This window comes from Babylonia areolata, chromosome 7, assembly GCF_041734735.1.
Source record: "Babylonia areolata isolate BAREFJ2019XMU chromosome 7, ASM4173473v1, whole genome shotgun sequence".
Classification (NCBI taxonomy): domain Eukaryota; kingdom Metazoa; phylum Mollusca; class Gastropoda; order Neogastropoda; family Buccinidae; genus Babylonia; species Babylonia areolata.
Genome location: NC_134882.1, coordinates 40,739,925 through 40,763,924, shown reverse-complemented (window position 1 = coordinate 40,763,924; position 24,000 = coordinate 40,739,925).

The following is a 24,000-nucleotide window of genomic DNA, read 5'->3' as shown; positions in this document are numbered from 1 at the left end:
TCCAAAACTTCCTTTAGATTCTAGTTACTCTTTTCTGATTATAAAAATGCAAGAAGAAAAAGCCCAAACCAATATCGGTAAAAATCAGATTATTTGTTCTTTTTATTCGTAATTCGTTTTGATAACATTTTGTCTGTTGATATGGACAAAAATTCTGCCAATTGTTAATGGGTATTTGTGTGTTGGCGCAAATGGTCTTTTTTTTTCTTTTTCTTTTCTGTTGTTGTTGACAACACTCTTTTTGTTTGTATGATATGTGTGTGTGTGTGTGTAAACATGAATGTGTGTAATGTTTCAACGCCCCCAGGAGGAGGGGGCACCAGAAATAACCTTTGCCTTTGAGTATACTCAGGAACAGGACATCAGTCAGGTATGCCCAACGTTCAGCTTACATCACAGATTGACATCAGCTTACAGCTGGGCCAACAGCAGTGAGAACTGTATGATCAATGGTTTTTTTCACTGAAGTGGGAAGTCATTAACAGCTCAGTCTTTTGTGAAGGACTATGGCTCTCAAACTAGGAGCCAAGATTGCACTGACTCTTAGTGCTACAGCCTTGGGGGCGAGTTGTCTCTAGGGAACACCAACCGTCCTAAAACCCTCTTGGCCCAGAGAGTGGGGATGTAACGTGGACAAGACATTCTCCACTATAATCAAATTCTGGCCCAGATAGTCGGGACAGCAGCTGCCCCCTCTGCTGTTCTGATGGTCATTGCCGGACACGACTGACTGTCATACATCAGTCAGGAAGAAGGGTGGCCTCGTACCTCTAGCCTGACTGGGAAACTTGTGTCCACAAGTTCGAGTCCTGGATACAGATCAGGACTTTTATCCCTCCCCCATCCCCCCTCTTTCCCCTCCTCCACAAGACCTGGAATGGTGATATGTGTGTGTGTGTGTGTGTGTGTGTGTGTGTGCTGTCGTTTGGATGAGACGTTAAGCTGAGGTCCCCGGTTGCTGAATGCACTTTGCGCACGCAAACGTTCGAACCCACGGCAACAATAGAATTGTCCCTGGCTAATTATTTAGGAAAAATCCAAATTATTTTGATAGTTTAAGAACAAAACAAAACAAAAATAAAACAACAAACAAACAAACAAACAAAAAACCCACTTGCAGACATGAAGAAGATAAATGCACAGGGGTGGCGCTGTACTGTGGTGACTGACGCACTGTCCTCGGGAAGAGCGGCCTGAATTTCAATGCAAACAACACAAATACTTTTTCCCAGACATTGATGCTTGAAAGTAGATGTAATTCAGTATTCGACCTCTTGTACTCGTACCACAGACCTACTTTGTGATCACGTCATTCCAATCCTCTTTTTTTTTTTTTTTTAATTCGCTTTATTCGTCAAAGTTAAAATGTCACCTACATTATCAACACACCAACAGCAACTATCAAAATGCATGCACGGTCGAATCTACCACAAACCTTCTGTTATTTCACATTTTGTCTGCAAAGATTGGGAGTGGGGGGTGTCTGTGTCTATTGTGTGGGCGTGTGTGTGTGTTGTGCGGGGCAGTGTGTGTCTGTTGTGTGAATGAATAGAATAGAATAAATGGTAATGTCATGAAACCTTAATATAAAACCATGACACAAGAACAATGTGTGCGTCCGTGCGTGCGTGCGTGCGTGCGTGTGTGTGTGTGTGTGTGTGTGTGTGTGTGTGTGTGTGTGTGTGTGTGTGTGTGTGTGTGTGTGTGTGTGTGTGACTACCAGTGTGTGTTCAAACGTGAGCCCACGTGCACGCCGACACCGTTGTGTTGGTGAAGGGATGGCGAAAGGTTAACCCTTGATGGGATTCATTAATTAATTGCTTTCACAGGCGCGGCAGACTGTAGGCCAACTATGCATGGTATATTATAACATGATACGCGCCGTCTGGCATACGGCGGTGGCTGCCGCGTTGTTTGCATTCCGGAGTAAGTGCTCGGACATTCCTACAATGTAACGCGTCCTGTTGCAAACCCCATTCCTCTTCCACCATCCACCTCTCCCACTTCCCCCCTCCCCCTCGTCCCCCCAACCCCCACCCCTCCTCTTTCTATTCTCTCATCTCCTCCCCAACCCCTTCCCCCTCCCTCCTCCGCTGATTCAGTCAGCGTTTCTTTAGGAGCTGACGAAATGTTGCGCTGCAATTTTTTTCCTTTCTTTTTTCTTCACGCTACGTTTCGCTGGTGTCATATCAGGTACAGGTACACTCGGGAGGGGAAATAAGAAATGGCCATCCAGGTGTGTACTTGGGTCGTTTCACCTCAGTTGCTGACAGAAGTTCACCCTGTCACCGCCCACCCACTCACACCCCTTTTCGCGGAAAACGGAGTATGACTGCCCCACATGGCTGGGGGGTAAAAACGGTCATACACGTAAAAGTCCACTCGTGTATACTTGGAGAGAACGCGGGAGTGGAGTGTGGTTCGTCCGTCGGGATCGACGAGGACCATCTAGTCATCCTGGGGGTGGGTGGGTTGGGCTCTGTGGGTGCGCAGATGACTGGTCAGGCCAATCCGCGCCCGGAAGGTTCTGACGCAGTGTGGACAGGGGATGGTGGCGGCTGTCGGGGACTTGCTGGCACTGCTTTTCCTGGCCTGTCTGCATTGCTCTGCTGCAGCGATTCTGTTGGTCTCACAGGATTTGGCGCCTTTGTGGACAGCTGAACGCCACTTTGGTCTGTCCATTGCATTCAGCTCCCATGTGTCGTGGCTGATGTTGAAGGCCTTCAGAGAAGCTTTCAGAGTGTCTTTGAAGCGCTTCTTTTGGCCTCCATGGGAGCGCTTGCCATGTTGGAGTTCGCCGTACAGCAGTTTCTTGGGGAGCCGGTGGTCTGGCATGCGAACTACTTGGAGAGAACGCGGGAGTGGAGTGACAGTCCACTGACGCGCAGAAGCAGAGGAAGAATAGTCAAAGTGGCGATACAGAATCCAGAATCCTGTATTATCTCCAATGACCAAAACAACAATCCTGCAAGGAACTGTTGAGACAGGCGATGGAGAGGAAGACAAAAAAGAAAAAGAAAAAAAAAGAAACAGCAATACTGATGAACTGACAACAACACTGCAGAACGAAGAGGAAAACCGTTTGCAGAGACCCAGGCTTTGACACACAGCCGACAGACCTGGAGGAATCTGGTGAACAGTTCTGTGCGGCGTCCCAAGTTCTCTTCGCAGAGTTGGGAGAAATGAAAAAGGTGGTGGAGGAGGAGGAGGAGGAGAAGAAGAAGAAGAAGAAGAAGAAGAAGAAGGAATGCGTGGCCTAAAACATAATTCATGAGAAACCAGTCATTTGATAAAGTTCATAAAGTAATTTTCTGTAATTGTATTTAAGTATTTATTTCAAATTTCACCCCCTATAATTACACCCGGTTCCCCCAACTCACCATTCATCCCCATCTTCTTCGAAACGATAATACTCAAATGTATACACCAATATTCATTAAACACAGTTCTTCCTCCTCCTCCAGTCATTCAATTCATAGAATACAAAGAACGCTTAAATGTTAACTTGAAGTAAACGACACATACAATAATGGCAGCCACACATGTACAATAAACCCAGAGGATAAGCATAAAATATAATATAATGACATAGACATATACGACTACTACTACTAATAATAATAATAATAGTTCCATACTTTCGTTAGGTTAGTCATCGCGGTCGAAGAAACAAACCACCCCTGTAAAATGTGTTGCATGATTTGGTAGGTATGTCTAATTGCGAACAGCGTGTGACTGCGAACGGTTCGTGTACCGCCCCACTTCCAAACGTTTTCACCTCACACATTTCACAATTTAACGTCTGCTTCGACCTCGGTCTGCTACCTTAATGGGGGTGTTTAAATGTGTGTTTATGCATGCGTGATCAAATAAAACAATATAACAGTCCGGTGCGATGTTTCAATAATATGTTGAGTCTGAGTTCAAGTCCTGCTTCTGTTTTGATTGTCCACATGCACCCAAAGCCCATTGTTCGCAATTAGACTTGCCCGTTCGCATTTACCTGAGGCACCGTTAATAAAACGTTGAAAAGAATCCGCAGACGAAATTTTCTTGGAACAACCAGCCTTCAAAAACAGAAGAACTACATTTGACGATCGTACAACCTGTCATTTTCTTTATTATAAGATATATTTAGATATTTCTAATTAATGCCTTACAGCGCTAATAAAAATCCCAGCAGAAACCTGTTTGCTTTAATCTGTGATTTTGTTTGATGTTGAAAACTCAATTTTCTAATGACGAGCCCATCAGAAAGCAAATAGGATTACTGTTTGCTTATGCGTTGTGTGTGTGTGTGTGTGTGTGTGTGTGTGTGTGTGTGTGTGTGCGCGCGCGAAAGTATGTATGTGTATGTTTGCATGTGTTTGTGTGTGGAAGAGAAATACACAGACAAACAAACTGAAAGAAAAAGACAGACAGACAGACAGAAAGATAAAGAGAGAGACAGAGAGAGAGACAGAGTGGAAGGGAGATACACAGACACACAGACACACACAGAGACAAGACAGAAAGAGAAACACACAGAAAGATAAAGACAGACAGAGACCGAGAGAGAAAAAAATAAGACAGAGATACTTATGTCTGTGTGTGTGTGTTTTGATAATCACTGGGGACTTTCTGAAAACATGTTTCATCCCATTTCGCGTGGGGTGGGGGGTGGGGGCAATGGGGGAAAGGGAAGTGTGGGGTGGGGGTGGGGTTGGGGGGGGGGGGGGGCGGGGGACGGGCTTAAGTATAATTCTTTATTTTCCTTCTCCATCATCGTTGTCTTTCCTCCTTTCCTTCTGTCTTTTCTTTCTTTCTTTCTGTCCTTCTACTGGCCTTGACTCTCCCCTCCAGGATCTCCTCTCCTCTCCTCTCCCGCCCGCAACACCCCCCCCCCCACCCCCCCTCGCTCCCTCCCATCCCCCCAGCTTAACCTTACCCCTCCTCACCCCCTCGCACTCTCCTTCCTCCAACCTCCTCTACCCCCACCCCACCCCCAGGCTGAAAGGTGTGCAAAGCAATGACGCACCATTAGACAACAGCGCGAACAGACTAACAGCTTTCTTGCACTCGGGCGCCTTCGCCCCGTGTCCGAGGGAGTCATGATCTCTTTGTGCACTGAACTGTGCACCAGTCGATCTGGCTTTGTATGGGGGAGAGTGGGGGGAGAGGGGCTGTGGGGGTGGGGGGGGGGGGGGGGAATGCTGTACTAAAGCTTTTCTTTTCTTTTTTTTCTTCCCCCCCCCCCTTTCTTTCTTTTTCCTTTGTGGGGGGGGGGGGGGGAGGGAGGACGGGGGTGGGGTGGGGTGGGTGGCAGATAGACAAACAAAGACAGAGACAGAGAGAGAGACACACACACACACACACAGAGACGGAGAGAGACAGACAGAGAGAAACAGAGACCGAGAGACAGAAAGGCAGAGACAGAGACAGTTAGACCAGAGAGACAGAGACAGAGACAGACAGAGACAGAGAGACAGATAGAGAGACAGAAACAGAGAGAGACAGAGACAGAAAGAGAGAGAAAGAGAGAGAGAGGTTTTACTTCCCCTTTCCCCCCCTCTCTCTCTCCGGAGGAATGTACAATAATGGCGGTGGGTGGGTGTGTGGTGGTGGTGTGGTGGTTACGTAATGCTGTCTGGGTCAAAAGGTGACAGGGAGCAGAGAAGTGGAGGAGTTGGAAGGCGATGGTGGAGGTGGTGAGAGGGGCACACAGAGAGTGTGTGGGGGGATGGGGGATGGGTCAGTAAGAAAGGGGAAGAGAAGAAAGAAAGAAAGAAAGAAAGAAGGGTGGTCTGTATCCACACACACTTTTATTTATTTTTTTATTATGGTTTCAGTTAGTTTCCTTAGGAAACTAATTATATATATATATATATATATATATATAGAGAGAGAGAGAGAGAGAGAGAGAGAGAGAGAGAGAGAGAGAGAGATTTATATATAATTAAAAAAAATTAAAGTGTAACGACATAAAATTATAATTTCTGCAATATTGTGCAATGACTTACACATATGGGTATTTGCAATACTCTCTCTTCCACCGAGTCTTGTATAACAAGGGAAAACTTCGCGATAGGCTGCCCGCGAGCGAGGATCGCCGCCCGCGCAGTGCTGTCGGTCTAGAGACCAACGTCCAGCCTACGTCGTCAAGTGGCCAACGTCCAGCCTACGTCGTCAAGTGGCCAACGTCCAGCCTACGTCGTCAAGTGGCCAACGTCCAGCCTACGTCGTCAAGTGGCCAACGTCCAGCCTACGTCGTTGATCATACACCCTAAACCACATTAATGTTGGTATGCAGATGCGGGTTTTTTTCTTTTCTTTTCTTTTAAATTTTTTTTTTTCTATTTCTTTTTATTTCATCTTATTTTTATGAATTGTTTCAAACTATTTATTGATCTGTTCTATTTTCTTTTCCAGATTATTTTTTAAATATATAATTTTGTTCTATTTCATCTTTTTTAATTTTAATTTTCATTTGTTTAACTATCTATTATTTATCTATTTATTTGTTGTTGTGTTTTTTCTATTTCATCTTTTTTTTTTTCTCAAGGCCTAAGCGCGTTGGGTTACGCTGCTGGTCAGGCATCTGCTTAGCAGATGTGGTGTAGCATATATGGATTTGTTCGAACGCAGTGACGCATCCTTGAGCTACTGATACTGATACTGATACTGATACAGATACTGATACAGATACTGATGCCTGACCAGCAGCACAACCCAAAGCGTTTAGACACAACCCACCTTTTTAATCATTTTATTTTATTTTTATATAATCATCGACAATATCTTCAACCACCACCACCACCACCCACAAGCTGCCTACTGCTCTTTCTTATCACGCAAAGCAAAACTGGTAAAGAACATTGTATGTATATAAAAATTATATAATATGTTGTTAGTTTGGGGTTTTTTTGTTTTTGATTTTTTGCGTCCGTCTGTCTCGGGAGACAATGGAACTCTGCGCCTGGTTCAGTCAAGTTGTTGAGTTGCAGCGCCTGCTGTGGCTGTGCAGTCCGATTCTGGATCGGCAGGCTCTGTTGCATTTGTCGCAGGTGAAAGTCGCGCCTGGCTCAGGGGGTACGGATTCTGCCCTCTGCCGTCTGCGCTCTCTTCCCTCTTCCCAGTGCTGTTCTCTCTTCTCCTCGCTCCTCTGCATACATGCTTTCACGGTCCTTATCCAGCTGTTGCAGTCTTCAGCCACCACCTCCCAACCTGCTGGGTCCATGTACCTGCCCTCATGTCTCGTTTGCAGACGTCCCTGTAGCGTAGGAGTACAAACATGCTGGAGATGCCTGCCCGGTCAAGGACTTTCTTGTTTGGTACACGGTCTTGCCACGTGATGCCCAGAATTCTCCTGAGGTTGCGCAGGTGAAATGTATTGAGTCTGCGTTCTTGGCGAGAGTAGAGGGTCCATGTCTCTCTGCCGTAGAGCAGAGTGCTTAGCACACAGGCTTGGTACACCTGCATCTTCGTGTCGATGGTCAGCATGGGATTGTCCCAAACCCTCTGTGCCAGGCGGGCCATGGCTGTAGCTGCTTTGTCAATCCGCTTGTTGAGTTCGGCGTCCAGGGAGAGAGGTTACTGGAGATGGTGGAGGCGAGGTAAGTGAAGTCCTCGACGACTTCGAGTATGAAGTCACCAGTGGAGATGCATGGGATGCTGCTCACGTCTTGGCCCATGATGTTTGTCTTCTTTAGTCTGATAGTCAAGCCAAACTCTTTGCATGCTTGGGCGAAGCGGTTGATGAGTCACTGGAGTGCCTCCTCAGAGTGAGTTGTCAGAGCTGCGTCGTCTGCGAAAAGCATCTATCTTGCGTATGAGAACCTGTCGCACTTTGGTTTTAGCGTGAAGGCGGGCCAGGTTGAAGAGACTGCCATCGCCTCTGGTGTGGAGACACACTCCGTCCTCCGACTGACTGAAGGCTTAGGACAGCAGCAGTGAGAAGAAGACGCCTAAGAGTGTTAGGGCCAGCACACAGCCTTGCTTCACCCCGCTCTTAATTGGGGATGGGTCAGACGATCCATCGTGCTGAACGGTGCCCTGAATGTCTTCATGAAAAGATGTGATCATCCTCAGGAGCTTGGGGGGACATCCAATCTTTTGTAGCAGTGTGAAGAGGCCTTTTCTGCTGACCAGGTCGAAGGCCTTGGTCAGGTCGATGAATGAGACATATAGTGGCCGTCTCTGCTCCCGGCATTTCTCCTGCAGCTGTCGCAAGGAGAAGACCATGTCGATTGTTGATCTGCCAGCTCTGAATCCGCACTGTGGATCAGGGTATATGCGTTCAGCAAGTGGCTGCAGTCTGCTCAGGACAACACGGGCAAAGGATTTCCCAACGATACTGAGGAGGGAGATTCCGCGGTAGTTGTAGCAGTCGCTGATATCAGTATCAGTATATATTAGTATCAGTTGCCACAGGCGAGGGAGTCAATGGCCTTTCTGAGTTCCTCTTCAGAGGGCGGGATGTCGAGTTCTTCTATGACAGGGAGGTTGGGGGTGCTCTCCTCTGCTGCGTCTGCGACAATGTTTTCTCTTGAATAGAGTTCCTGGTAGTGTTCTGCCCATCTCTCTACCTGCTTGCTCTGGTCTGTTGTAATGGTGCCGGAAGCTGATTTCAGTGGCGCGATCTTGTTTATGCATGGGCTGAAGGCTTTTTTTTTATGCCGTCGTACATGCCACGGATGTTGCCACAGTCGGTGGAAAGGTGGATGTTCTGACAGAGGTTCAGCAAGTAGTCGTTGGTGCAGCGTCTGGCGATCCGTTTAGTGTCATTTTTGGCTTCTTGAGTGCGGCGAATGTCTTCTTAGAAGGCTCTCCTTTGAGGTTGATGAGCGCCACTCTTTTGGTCTCTGTTGCTGGTTCCAGAACAGAAATGCTGGCTTCGATCCAATCTGGATTCTGCCTCTCTCTTTTGTCGAATGTATCCGTGGCGGAGTTGTAGATGGCGTCACGGATGTGGTTCCATCTCAGTCTCCTCCCGTGTTGTTCCTGTCGCTGGGGACAGCGGCACTGAAGTGACCTCTCCAGGGAGTGAGACTGGGCGAAGTTTATGGAGATCCTGGGTTGCCTGGTCGTCAGAATCCCCCTCTCGGCCTCACAGATGTAGTCCGAAGGAACGCAGAGCGATACGTTCGGCACTAGCTTGGCTGCAGGAGCTGCCGGAAGAAAGTCAATGCGACGTCCAACCGCCTGAGGGGCTCCAACTGATTTTTTCTCAGGGTTTGCTCGCAAAGCCTTTTCCGTGACTGGGTATGCCGCAAGGCAGCGGAGGTTTGGAGTCAGGATTTTCCTTCCCGTAGATGGACTGCCCTCCCAGGCTGACGAGCTCCATCTGCCCGAAGCATCTGGTTTTGAGGCGCCAGAGACCCACATTTCTCCCCTTCTCCTGTCAGTAAAAGCAGTTCTGCCAGGCTTGGAGGCTAAGCCACACGGGCAGGGCAGGAGTTGGGCTTGGTTGTCAGAGGCTATCTGAGACGCATGCCTTATGGGAGCACTTTATAAGTTGTTGGAGCTTGTCCCAACTACTGCCGCCGGCTATGACAATCCTCTCTCTCTCTCTCTCTCTCTCTCTCTCTCTCACACACACACACACACACACACACACACACACACACACATATATATATATATATATATATATATATATATATATATATATATATATCTAGTTGGGTTTGTGTTGGTTTTTTTTAATTCTCAGGGGTGTAAGCTCACCTATATCTCGTTAGTTTTGTGAAATGTGAATACAGTACATTCACACGCGCGCGCACACACACAGACACACACATAAAGCATGCGCGCGCATGCACAAACACACATGATATACAGATACACACACACGCGCGCGCGCGCGCGCGCGCAACGGTCGCACGCACACACACAAACAGAGAGAGAGTTAGACGCACGCACATGGTTAAATACATAACCCCATTGTTCACAAACAAACAAACAAACAAAAAAACGCACTTTATAGAGAACACACACACACACACACACACACACACACACACACACACACACACGCTAACGTCTATCATTCGGATCTATTTCGGATTCCTGCAGTGAAAATGTCAAGCGGGTACATTCACACTTAATGACGTGACATTCATTTGCATTGTAATCAAGGGTAAGAGCATGTTAAAAAATGTACAAGACGGGTGTGGCGTGCATCGGTTAATGGACTGCTGGCATACATGCCAAGAAAGAAAACAATGGCATTGTTGTTTTTGCTGCTGCTTGCTGCAGCTCTTTCTGTTGTGTGTCAGTTAGTATTTCACAAATTAGATATCACACCTTCACCTTCACCTATCCCGTAGTCTTGTGAACCGTTGGGGCGCCACAGGTGATCTGGCAACCAGCATCCTCCAATCCTCTCGGTTTTCTTACCTCCTGATTGTATCGCTCAACCTCAAGCCCGTCCATTCTGGGATGTTGTCCTCCCATCTCTTCCTCTATCTGCCTCTCCTTCTCCCTCCTTGCACTGTGCCCTGTAGGAATGTCTTGGCAAGCCCTGATGATCTCATGACATGGCCATACCATTTGAGCTTGCGTCTCTTGACCAAGGTCAACAGGTCTTCGTAGGGCCCAATGACTTACCTGATAAATTAGATATGAGAGGTTCAAAACGTCAGGCGAAGCACAGGTGACAGAGAGGGAGCGATAGAGTGAGGGTGGGGTAAGGGGTGGACGGAGGGAGGGAGGGAGAGAGAGAGAGAGGGAGAGAGAGAGAGAAGTGGGAGGGGGGAGGGAGAGAGAAAGAGAGCGAGAGAGAGTATGTGAGTGTGTGAGCGAGAGAGGGAGAGAGAGTGAGAGTGAGAAAGAGAGAGAGAGAGAGATTTCAGTTTCAGTAGCTCAAGGAGGCGTCACTGCGTTCGGACAAATCCATATTCGCTACACCACATCTGCCAAGCAGATGCCTGACCAGCAGCGTAACCCAACGCGCTTAGTCAGGCCTTGAGGAAAAAAGGTGAATAAATAATAGATAAGCTTACATAAATAAATAAATAAATAATAATTATAATATAAAAAAGGTAGTAGTAATAATAATAATAATAAAATAATAATAATTAATAAATAAATAAATAAATAAGACAACAATGATGATAAATAAGCAAATAAATGTAAAACATGAAGACACACATTCACACATACCGCAACACATGCATAACAGATATGCACCAAACATGCAGTTTCACAGATATGAAAGCACAGTCAAATACATATAAACGTACATGAGCTCCAACACACACACACACAGATGAACACTTTACTTGTACAAGCACACACACATACGCCCATATCTCCCACCCCCAACCCCACACACATATATACAAAGATATATATATATACGTTCCAATATCCTGTTGCTCCCACAGTGTAGGCATGCATACACTCACATACCTCATCCTCTACCCCACCTCCCCCCCGCACCCCCACCTCCCCCCTCACACACACACACACACACACACACACACACACACACACACACACACACACACACACACACAAATTAGCAACATAAACGATACAGACGTCAACAGTTTATTTTCGACATTTACAAATTTAGTCATCACCGCTGCAAATGAATCTATACCCAAGTACAAATCGGTTAAAGATCATAAGCACTCTGGTAATATTTGGTGGAATGAGGCTTGTGAAGCAGCAAAGAAAGAAAAGAAGTCAAAATTCAAAATATAACTTAAAAGTACAATCCCTCCCAAATCATTTAGAGATGAAAAAGGCTAAAAATAAAGCAAATAGTGTTAATGCACAAGCGAAAAGGCAGTACTGGTCGTCTTTCTGCACAAATGAAGTTTTCAATCACAAAGATATGCAAAAGGTATGGGAAAAACTAAAAACAATGAAAAATGGAATATATTTACCACAATGCCCAATTAAACTGGACCATACAGATCTACCTTCAAATATTGAAAAGGCAGAGGTTTTTGCTGACATGTTTGGTAATCATAGTAGAAACACTGGCTTGTCAGAAGAAAATAGAAAGTTCAGAGAAAGCCAAGAGAAAAATGAAATATACCAAGATTCAGAGAGCGTAAATCACCTATATATAAATAGTGAAATAACACCACATGAAATAAAGGAATGTCTCTCAAATCTCGGCAGCAAAAAAACAGCAGTTGGTTTAGACGGAATTTCAAACGAAATGTTGAGACATTTGCCTGGAAATTTGACTGATTTCTTACACTTAATTTTAAAGAAATGCTGGTCTGATGGTGACATTCCTCTTGTATGGAAACAATCAATTGTTGTCCCAATACACAAACAGGGCAAACGCAGAACAGATAAAAACAGTTATCGACCAATTGCCTTAACATCGCATGTATGCAAACTAATGGAAAAAATTGTTCTAAAAAGACTTGTTCATTATTGTGAGAAGCATAGTGTAATTCCTATAAACCAAGCTGGCTTTAGAAAAGGTAGATCCTCCACAGAACATCTAGTCAAACTGACTACACAGGTAAAGCAACAGTTTGCAAGTCGAAAAAACGTACTAGCGACTTTTTTTTATGTGAAAAAAGCATACGACCAAGTGTGGCACGCTCGACTTTTATATAAACTGAAAAATATCGGTATCACAGGCAACATGTATGATTATATTAGAAGTTTCTTATCAGATAGATTTATACAAGTAAGAATAGGAAATACCTACTCAAACCCCAGACAATTACATATGGGGTTACCACAAGGATCAGTAATTTCGCCGATTTTATTCAATATATTATTAGCAGATCTACTTAACAAGCTAGCTAAAGATAAAGTCTTGGTTCAATTTGCTGATGACATTTGTTTGTGGATGAAGGTGACAATGAAAAATAAAACGCCTACTAGGACATTGAATTACATAAAGAAAATATACCAGCGGGAACTTGATAAAATCAGCACCTTTATGACAGAAAATGGCTTATCATTGTCCTTAGAAAAAACAAATATGATGCTATTTAATACAGGATCAGGCCCAGAAAAACTCCCCGTGTTTACAATAAATGGTTCTATCATCAGATATACACAATATGTTAAATTTTTGGGAGTCTATCTTTCTTCAAAGCTTTCGTGGAATTATCATATTGACTATATACTAAACAAAGCAAGAAAAGGTCTAAATTTCCTTAAAATAATTTGTAAACAGCACTGGGGGCAAGATACCAAAGCGTTGATATCTCTCGCAACCTCTCTCGTACGTTCACGCTTGACATACGCTCAAGAGGTATTTTTCAGTGCTCCACTGCATTTGTTAAAGAAGCTGCAAAGCATCGATTGTAAGGCTTATAAACTTGCTCTAGGTGTGCCCATTCTTACATCAAATTTAGGGACCTACAGAGAAGCAGGTGTTTTATCTCTTGATGAACAAAGGAAAGCTTCAGCCGCGAAATTCGTTATCAAATCTTTCGCATATGAAACCTTTTCAAAAGAAGAAGCTAATTTAAGTTCACAAAAAGATTTTCCTAAAAGAGCTAAGACGATACAGTCTATGACATCCATTGATACATTTGCATCAGATATCATTAGTGCTACGGAATCAAAAGACAAGCAAATTGCCTGAATGGGAGCAGTGTAAAGCTACCTTTGACATGGATTATACAGATTTATCCAAGAACCAGTCACCATTTTTGTTAAAACCTGAAGTGCTCTCCCATATAGAAAATCAATATTCTAATTATCTAAAAATATACACAGACGGATCTGTTCTAGAAGATGGTAATTCAGGAGCGGCTTTTGTAATTCCTTCATTTAGAATAGAAAAATTATACTATATTGGTAGACAATATTCCATTTTCACAGCTGAACTTATAGCCATACCTATGGCCTTAAATTATATTTCAGACATTCCGAAAACTGTCAGTGAAATTCTATTATGTGTAGACTCGAAGTCAGTATTACAAGCTATAGAATCTCCAAATTCAAAGAAGCGAATTGAGATGACAATGGAAATAAAACATATTATTCACCAACTGACAAAACAGGGCATTAAAATAACTTTCTGTTGGGTACCTTCGCACTGTGGAATATCTTCAAATGAGTGGGTAGACCAAGCAGCTAGAAGAGCAGCACGTAATTTCGAACGCGCAATACAACTTGACATCCAGTTAGATCTACATGAATAAATTAGCTGTATAGAAAATGTATCTAGAAATCGCTTTAAGAAATTACTTATGGATTCAAATAATCAATATTTTGCAGGTTGCGGCCTGCGAAATTGGCGAAAAATGGACATGTCGGGATAACATGTGTAGCACATCTTTCTGTATAGTTTTTCACCTCCCGAGTCCCAAAATACCACATAAAAAGACTTGCGTCAACTCAGTTCCGACATATCCGCATTTGAAATTAGGCACTATCTTTACAGGACGCGGCCTGCTAAATTGCCGAAAAATGGACATGTCGGGATAACATGTGTTGCACATCTTTCTGTATAGTTTTTGACCTCCCGAGTCCAAAAATACCACATAAAAAGACTTGCGTCAACTCACTTCCGAGATATCCGCATTTGAAAATAGACACTATTTTTTCAGGTCGCGGCCTGCAAAATTGGCGAAAAATGGACATGTCGGGATAACATGTGTAGCACATCCTTCTGTATAGTTTTTGACCTCTTGAGTCCAAAAATACCACATAAAAAGACTTGCGTCAACTCAGTTCCGAGATATCCGCATTCGAAATTAGGCACTATTTTTGCAGGTCACGGCCGGCGAAATAGGCGAAAAATGGACATGTCGGGATAACGTGTGTAGCACATCTTTCTGTATAGTTTTTCACCTCCCGAGTCCAAAAATAGCACATAAAAAGACTTGCGTCAAGTCACTTCCGAGATATCCGCATTTGAAATTAGACACTATTTTTTCAGGTCGCGGCCTGCGAAATTGGCGAAAAATGGACATGTCGGGATAACATGTGTAGCACATCTTTCTGTATAGTTTTTCACCTCCCGAGTCAAAAAATAGCACATAAAAAGACTTGCCTCAAGTCACTTCCGAGATATCCGCATTTGAAATTAGACCCTATTTTTTCAGGTCGTGGCCTCCGAAATTGGCGAAAACTGGACATATCGGGATAACATGTGTATCTTTCTATATAGTTTTTCACCTCCCGAGTCCAAAAATACCACATAAAAAGACTTGCGTCAACTCAGTTCCGAGATATCCGCATTTGAAATTAGACACTATTTTTTCAGGTCACGGCCTGCGAAATTGGCGAAAAATGGACATGTCGGGATAACATGTGTAGCACGTCTTTCTGTATAGTTTTTCACCTCCCGAGTCCAAAAATACCACATAAAAAGACTTGCGTCAACTCAGTTCCGAGATATCCGCATTTAAAATTAGACGCTATTTTTCCAGGTCGCGGCCTGCGAAATTGGCGAAAAATGGACATGTCGAGATAACATGTGTAGCATATCTTTCTGTATAGTTTTTGACCTCCCGAGTCCAAAAATACCACATAAAAAGACTTGCGTCAACTCAGTTCCGAGATATCTGCATTTCAAATTAGACACTATTTTTTCAGGTCGCTGCCTGCGAAATTGGCGAAAAATGGACATGTCGGGATAACATGTGTAGCACATCTTTCTGTATAGTTTTTCACCTCCCGAGTCCAAAAATACCACATAAAAAGACTTGCGTCAACTCAGTTCCGACATATCCGCATTTCAAATTAGACACTATTTTTCCAGGTCGCGGCCTGCGAAATTGGCGAAAAATGGACATGTCGGGATAACATGTGTAGCACATCTTTCTGTATAGTTTTTCACCTCCCGAGTCCAAAAATACCACATAAAAAGACTTGCGTCAAGTCACTTCCGAGATACCCGCATTTGAAGTTGAACACTATTTTTTCAGGTCGAGGCCTGCGAAATTTGCGAAAAATGGACATGTCGGGATAACATGTGTAGCACATCTTTCTCTATAGTTTTTGACCTCCCGAGTCCAAAAATACCACATAAAAAGACTTGCGTCAACTCACTTCCGAGATATCCGCATTTCAAATTAGACACTATTTTTTTCAGGTCGCGGCCTGCGAAATTGGCGAAAAATGGACATGTCGGGATAACATGTGTAGCACGTCTTTCTGTATCGTTTTTCACCTCCAGAGTCCAAAAATACCACATAAAAAGACTTGCGTCAACTCACTTCCGAGATACCCGCATTTGAAGTTGGACACTATTTTTTCAGGTTGCGGCCAGCGAAATTGGCGAAAAATGGACATGTCGGGATAACATGTGTAGCACATCTTTCTGTATAGTTTTTGACCTCCCGAGTCCAAAAATACCCCATAAAAAGACTTGCGTCAACTCAGTTCCGAGATATCCGCATTTCAAATTAGACACTATTTTTCCAGGTTGCAGCCTGCGAAATTGGGGAAAAATGGACATGTCGGGAGAACATGTGTAGGACGTCTTTCTGTATAGTTTTTCACCTCCCGAGTCCAAAAATACCACATAAAAAGACTTGCGTCAACTCACTTCCGAGATATCCGCATTTGAAATTAGACACTATTTTTTCAGGTCACGGCCTGCGAAATAGGCGAAAATGGACATGTCGGGATAACATGTGTAGCACATCTTTCTGTATAGTTTTTCACCTCCCGAGTCCAAAAATACCACATAAAAAGACTTGCGTCAACTCACTTCCGAGATATCCGCATTTGAAATTAGACACTATTTTTTCAGGTCGCGGCCTGCGAAATTGGCGAAAAATGGACATGTCGGGATAACATGTGTAGCACATCTTTCTGTATAGTTTTTCACCTCCCGAGTCAAAAAATAGCACATAAAAAGACTTGCCTCAAGTCACTTCCCAGATATCCGCATTTGAAATTAGACCTTTTTTTTCAGGTCGCGGCCTCCGAAATTGGCGAAAACTGGACATATCGGGATAACATGTGTATCTTTCTATATAGTTTTTGACCTCCCGAGTCCAAAAATACCACATAAAAAGACTTGCGTCAACTCAGTTGCGAGATATCCGCATTTGAAATAAGACACTATTTTTGCAGGTCACGGCCTGCGAAATTGGCGAAAAATGGACATGTCGGGATAACATGTGTAGCACGTCTTTCTGTATAGTTTTTCACCTCCCGAGTGCAAAAATAGCACATAAAAAGACTTCCTTCAACTCAGTTCCGAGATATCCGCATTTAAAATTAGACGCTATTTTTCCAGGTCGCGGCCTGCGAAATTGGCGAAAAATGGACATGTCGAGATAACATGTGTAGCATATCTTTCTGTATAGTTTTTGACCTCCCGAGTCCAAAAATACCACATAAAAAGACTTGAGTCAACTCAGTTCCGAGATATCTGCATTTCAAATTAGACAATATTTTTTCAGGTCACGGCCTGCGAAATTGGCGAAAAATGGACATGTCGGGATAACATGTGTAGCACATCTTTCTGTATAGTTTTTCACCTCCCGAGTCCAAAAATACCACATAAAAAGACTTGCGTCAACTCAGTTCCGAGATATCCGCATTTCAAATTAGAAACTATTTTTCCAGGTCGCGGCCTGCGAAATTGGCGAAAAATGGACATGTCGGGATAACATGTGTAGCACATCTTTCTGTATAGTCTTTCACCTCCCGAGTCCAAAAATACCACATAAAAAGACTTGCGTCAAGTCACTTCCGAGATAACCGCATTTGAAGTTGCACACTATTTTTTCAGGTCGAGGCCTGCGAAATTTGCGAAAAATGGACCTGTCGGGATAACATGTGTAGCACATCTTTCTCTATAGTTTTTGACCTCCCGAGTCCAAAAATACCACATAAAAAGACTTGCGTCAACTCACTTCCGAGATATCTGCATTTCAAATTAGACACTATTTTTTCAGGTCGCGGCCTGCGAAATTGGCGAAAAATGGACATGTCGGGATAACATGTGTAGCACGTCTTTCTGTATCGTTTTTCACCTCCAGAGTCCAAAAATACCACATAAAAAGACTTGCGTCAACTCAGTTCCGAGATACCCGCATTTGAAGTTGGACACTATTTTTTAAGGTTGCGGCCAGCGAAATTGGCGAAAAATGGACATGTCGGGATAACATGTGCAGCACATCTTTCTGTATAGTTTTTTGACCTCCCGAGTCCAAAAATACCCCATAAAAAGACTTGCGTCAACTCAGTTCCGAGATCTCCGCATTTAAAATTAGACGCTATTTTTCCAGTCGCGGCCTGCGAAATTGGCGAAAAATGGACATGTCGAGATAACATCTGTAGCATAACTTTCTGTATAGTTTTTGACCTCCCGAGTCCAAAAATACCCCATAAAAAGACTTGCGTCAACTCAGTTCCGAGATATCCGCATTTCAAATTAGACACTATTTTTCCAGGTTGCAGCCTGCGAAATTGGGGAAAAATGGACATGTCGGGAGAACATGTGTAGGACGTCTTTCTGTATAGTTTTTCACCTCCCGAGTCCAAAAATACCACATAAAAAGACTTGCGTCAACTCAGTTCCGAGATATCCGCATTTGAAATTAGACACAATTTTTTCAGGTCACGGCCTGCGAAATTGGCGAAAAATGGACATGTCGGGATAACATGTGTAGCACATCTTTCTGTATAGTTTTTGACCTCCCGAGTCCAAAAATACCCCATAAAAAGACTTGCGTCAACTCAGTTCCGAGATATCCGCATTTAAAATTAGACGCTATTTTTCCAGGTCGCGGCCTGCGAAATTGGCGAAAAATGGACATGTCGAGATAACATGTGTAGCATATCTTTCTGTATAGTTTTTGACCTCCCGAGTCCAAAAATACCACATAAAAAGACTTGCGTCAACTCAGTTCCGAGATATCTGCATTTCAAATTAGACACTATTTTTTCAGGTCGCTGCCTGCGAAATTGGCGAAAAATGGACATGTCGGGATAACATGTGTAGCACGTCTTTCTGTATCGTTTTTCACCTCCAGAGTCCAAAAATACCACATAAAAAGACTTGCGTCAACTCACTTCCGAGATACCCGCATTTGAAGTTGGACACTATTTTTTCAGGTTGCGGCCTGCGAAATTGGCGAAAAATGGACATGTCGGGATAACATGTGTAGCACGTCTTTCTGTATAGTTTTTCACCTCCCGAGTCCAAAAATACCACATAAAAAGACTTGCGTCAACTCAGTTCCGACATATATCCGCATTTCAAATTAGACACTATTTTTCCAGGTTGCAGCCTGCGAAATTGGGGAAAAATGGACATGTCGAGATAACATGTGTAGCACATCTTTCTGTATAGTTTTTGACCTCCCGAGTCCAAAAATACCACATAAAAAGACATGCGTCAACTCACTTCCGAGACATCTGCATTCGAAATTAGACACTATTTTTTCAGGTCACGGCCTTGGCCCCCAAATTTGCGAAAAAAAAGGGCAAATTTTTGGGAAAAAAAAACCCTTCCCCACTTTCTGTTTTTTATTTTTTTAAACCCCCCCGATTTCCCAAAATACCCCATAAAAAGATTCTTTAACTCAGTTTTCCCAATATCCCATTTAAAATTCGAACACCCATTTTTCCCGGTTTTAGCCCGCGAAATTGGGGGGAAAAATTGGGCATGTCCGGGGAACATGTGTAGGGCCTTTTTTGATAGTTTTTTTCCCCCCTCCCGAGTCCCCAAAAAAACCACAAAAAAAGACTTCTCAACCCACCTTCCCCAATACCGCAATTTTAAACGGAAAACTTTTTTTCAGTGGCGGGCCCGCGAAAATTTCGAAAAAAAGGACATTCGGGGGAACATGTTACCATCTTTTGTAAGTTTTTCCCCCCTCCCGATCCCAAAAAAAACCCCCAAAAAAAAAAATTGCTCAACCACCTTTTCCCAATATCTCATTTCAAATTAAAAACACAAAAAATTTTCCCGGTGGGCCGGGGAAAAATTGGGGAAAAATGGGCATTTTCCGGGGTAACATGTTTTACACATCTTTCCCGTATATCTTTTCACCTCCCGATTCCCAAAAAAAACCACCAAAAAAAAACTTGCGTCAATCACTTTTCCCAATAACCCCTTTTTAAGTTGCACACAATTTTTTTAGGGCGAGGCCTGCGAAATTTGCCCAAAATGGACCCCTTTGGGAAAAATGTTAGCACATCTTTCTCTAAATTTTTGACCTCCCGTCCAAAAAAAAACCACAAAAAAAAATTGCTCAACTCCCCTTCCGAAATCCCCATTTCAAATTTGACACAAAAATTTTTAGGGCGCGGGCCCGCAAAATTTGGGGAAAAATGGGCCCTGTCGGGTAACATGTGAACAAAGCTTTTTTTGTAATTTTTTTTAAACCCCCCGATTCCCAAAAAATACCCCATAAAAAAAACTTCGTCAACTTTAAATTTCCCAATATCTCATTTTAAATTTGACACTATTTTTTCAGGTTTCCCGCCTCAAAAAATTTGGGGAAAAATGGGCATGTCGGGAAAACCTTGACACATCTTTCCCGTAAAGGGTTTTTTTACCCCTGATTTCCCAAAAAACCACATAAAAAGACTTGCGTCCCAAACCCTTCCGAGATATCCGCATTTTAAATTAGACAAACCCTTTTTTCCCCCTTCCACCTGCAAATTGGGAAAAATGGACGTCGGGGGAACATTTAGGACATTTTTCTGTATATTTTTCACCTCCCGAAATCCAAAAATACCACATAAAAAAACTTTTTTCAAATCATTTTCCAAAATCTGCCCTTTCAAAATTTAAAACTAATTTTTTTAGGTCCGCCTCCTGCGAAATTGGGGAAAAATGGGCATGTCGGATAACATTGAAACACATCTTTTTGTATATCCCCTTTTACCCCCGATCCCAAAAAAACCCCCATAAAAAGACTTTCGTCAATCACTTCCGAATAACCGCATTTTAAGTTCACACTTTTTTTTTCCCGGTCGAACCTGCAAATTTGCAAAATTTGGGCCTTCGGGATAACATGTTAGCACACTTTCTCTAAATTTTTTTACCTCCCCCGTCCAAAAAAACCAAAAAAAAAAATTGGGGTCAAATCCTTCCGAATTCTCATTTTTTTTAAAAATTTAAAACCCATTTTTCAGGTCCCCCTCGAAATTGGCGAAAAAAGGACATTTTGGATTTAAAATGTTGCAAAGTCTTTCTGTATTTTTTTTTCCCCCTCCCCAGTCCAAAAAACCACATAAAAAGACTTGCGTCAAAATCACCCTTTCCCAGATAGCCCCATTGAAGGATGGACACTATTTTTTCAGTTCCCGGGCCCGTGAAATTGGCGAAAAATGGACAGTCGGGGTAAAAGTCAGCAAAACTTTTTTATAGTTTTTGACCCCCCATCCAAAAAAAAAACCCCAAAAAAGCTTTCGTCAACCAGTTCCGAGACCCCCGCATTTAAAAAATTTAAAGCTATTTTTTTTCCCGGTTGCGGGCCCGCGAAAATTTGGGGAAAAATGGGCTGCCCAGAAAACATCTGTAAACATAACTTTCTGTATAGTTTTTTTACCTCCCGAGTCCAAAAAATACCCCAAAAAAGACTTTTCGTCAACTCAGTTCCAAAAATCCGCCAAATTTTAAATTCGACCCCTATTTTTTTCCGTTGCAGCCTGCAAATTTGGGGAAAAAAGGGCATGTCGGGGGAAAAATGGTAGGCCCTCTTTCTTTATTTTTTCCCTCCCCAGTCCAAAAAAAACCACATAAAAAACTTGCGTCAACTCATTTTCCCAATATCCGCATTTTAAATTTGACACAATTTTTTTAGGGCAACCGGGCCCGAAATTGGCGAAAAATTTGGGCATGTCCCGGGGTAACATTTTAGCAACTTTTTGTATAGTTTTTGAAACCCCCCAGTCCAAAAATACCCCCTTTAAAAAAACTCGTTTCCAAAATCCCGTTCCCCAGATCTCCGCATTTAAAAAATTTAAAAGCTATTTTTCCCGGGCGCGGGCCGCCCAAATTGGCGAAAAAAAGGGGCATGTCAGATAACAATTTTAGCATAACTTTTTGTATAAATTTTTGACCCTTTCCCATTCCCCAAAAAAAACCCCATAAAAAGACTGCGTCAAAATTTAGTTCCGAGATAAACCGCATTTCAAATTAAACCAAATATTTTTTTAGGTTTGCTACCCCCGAAATTGGGGAAAAATGGACATGTCGGGAAAAACTTTTTTCACGTCTATCTTTTACGTTTTTTCCAAACCCCCAAGTCCAAAAATACCACCCTAAAAAGACTTTCTCAACTCACTTCCGAGATACCCGCCCTTTTTAATTGGGACACTTTTTTTTCAGGGTTTCGCCCTTTGGGAAAATTGGGGAAAAAATGGGCATGCGGGAATTTAAAATGGGAGCACGTCTTTTCCGTATGTTTTTCACCTCCCGATCCAAAATACCAAAAAAGACTTTCCCCAACTCAAATTCCCACATATATCCCCCATTTCAAATTCACCCCTATTTTTCCAGGTTTCAGCCTTTTTAAATTGGGGAAAAAAAAAAATGTCGAGATAAAATGTGTAGCACATCTTTCTTATATTTTTTACCCCCCAGCCAAAAAAACCAAATAAAAAGACATTTCTCAACTCACTTCCCAAACATCTCATTCGAAATTAAAATATTTTTTCAGGTCCCCGGCCTGCGAAAATTTTGCGAAAAAAAAGGGCATTTTGGATAACACTGTAGCAAAATCTTTTTTGTATATTTTTTTTACCCCCCGAATTTCCAAAAAAAACCCCATAAAAAACCCTTTTCTTCAACACATTCCGAATATCCGCATTTTTAAAAATTTGCACTATTTTTCCCGGTTTCAAACCTTTCAAAAATTGGGGGAAAAAAGGGCATTCGGAAAAATGTGTAGGACTCTTTCCCGTAAAATTTTTTACCTCCCGAGTCCCAAAAAAACCACATAAAAGAAATTGCGTCCCAAATCACTTCCAGATACCGATTTTTAAGCGGACACTATTTTTTTTTAGGGGCGGGCCCGCGAAAATTGGGGAAAAATGACATTCGGGGGTAAAATGTGTACACATCTTTTTTGTTTTTTTTTTTCAAACCCCCCGATCCCCAAAAAAACCCCCCATAAAAAAAATTGCGTCAACTACTTTCCCAATATCTGCATTTCAAAAATTTAAAACTATTTTTCCAGGTGGGCCTGCGAAATTGGCGAAAAAAAGGACTGTCGGGATAACATGTGTAGCACAACTTTCTTATATCCTTTTACCTCCCGATCCAAAAATACCACATAAAAAAAACTTGCTCCCAATCACTTCCGAGATAACCGCATTTGAAGTTGCACCTATTTTTTTAGGTCGAGGGCCCCAAATTTTCGAAAAAAGGGGCCCGTCCGGGGTAAAAATGTGTACACACTTTCCCCTTTTAGTTTTTGACCCCCATCCAAAAATACCCCATAAAAAAAAATTGGCGTCAAACTCACTTCGAGATAACTGCCTTTCAAATTAAACACTATTTTTTCAGTCCCCGGCCTCGAAATTTGGGGAAAAATGGACCCTGTCGGGGTAAAAATGTGTAGCACCTCTTTCTGTATAGTTTTTACCTCCCGGTCAAAAATACCCCCATAAAAGCTTGCGCAACCCATTTTTCCCAGAATCGCATTTAAATTACACAATTTTTTTTAGGGCCGGCCTGCAAATTGGCGAAAAATGGGCTTTTGGGGTAACTGTGTAGCCCCCCATCTTTCTTATATTTTTACCTCCGAGTCCAAAAATACCCATAAAAACTTCCCAAACTCATTCCGAATATCCGCATTTAAATTTTGACCCCATTTTTTTCCCCCGTTCCCCGGGCCGCGAAATTGGGGAAAAAAAGGAATGTCGAAACATTGTAAAATCTTCCGATAGTTTTTTTTTACCTCCCATTTAAAAAATCCCAAAAAAACTTGCGTCAACTCATTCAAATCCCATTTCAAATTAGACACTTTTTTTTTTTTTTTTTTTAGGTCGCTGCCTGCGAAAAATTGGCGAAAAATACAGTCGGGAAAATGTTAAAAACCATCTTCGTTTTTTTCACCCCCTCCAAAAAAACCCCAAAAAAAGACTTCCAATCACCCAATAAAC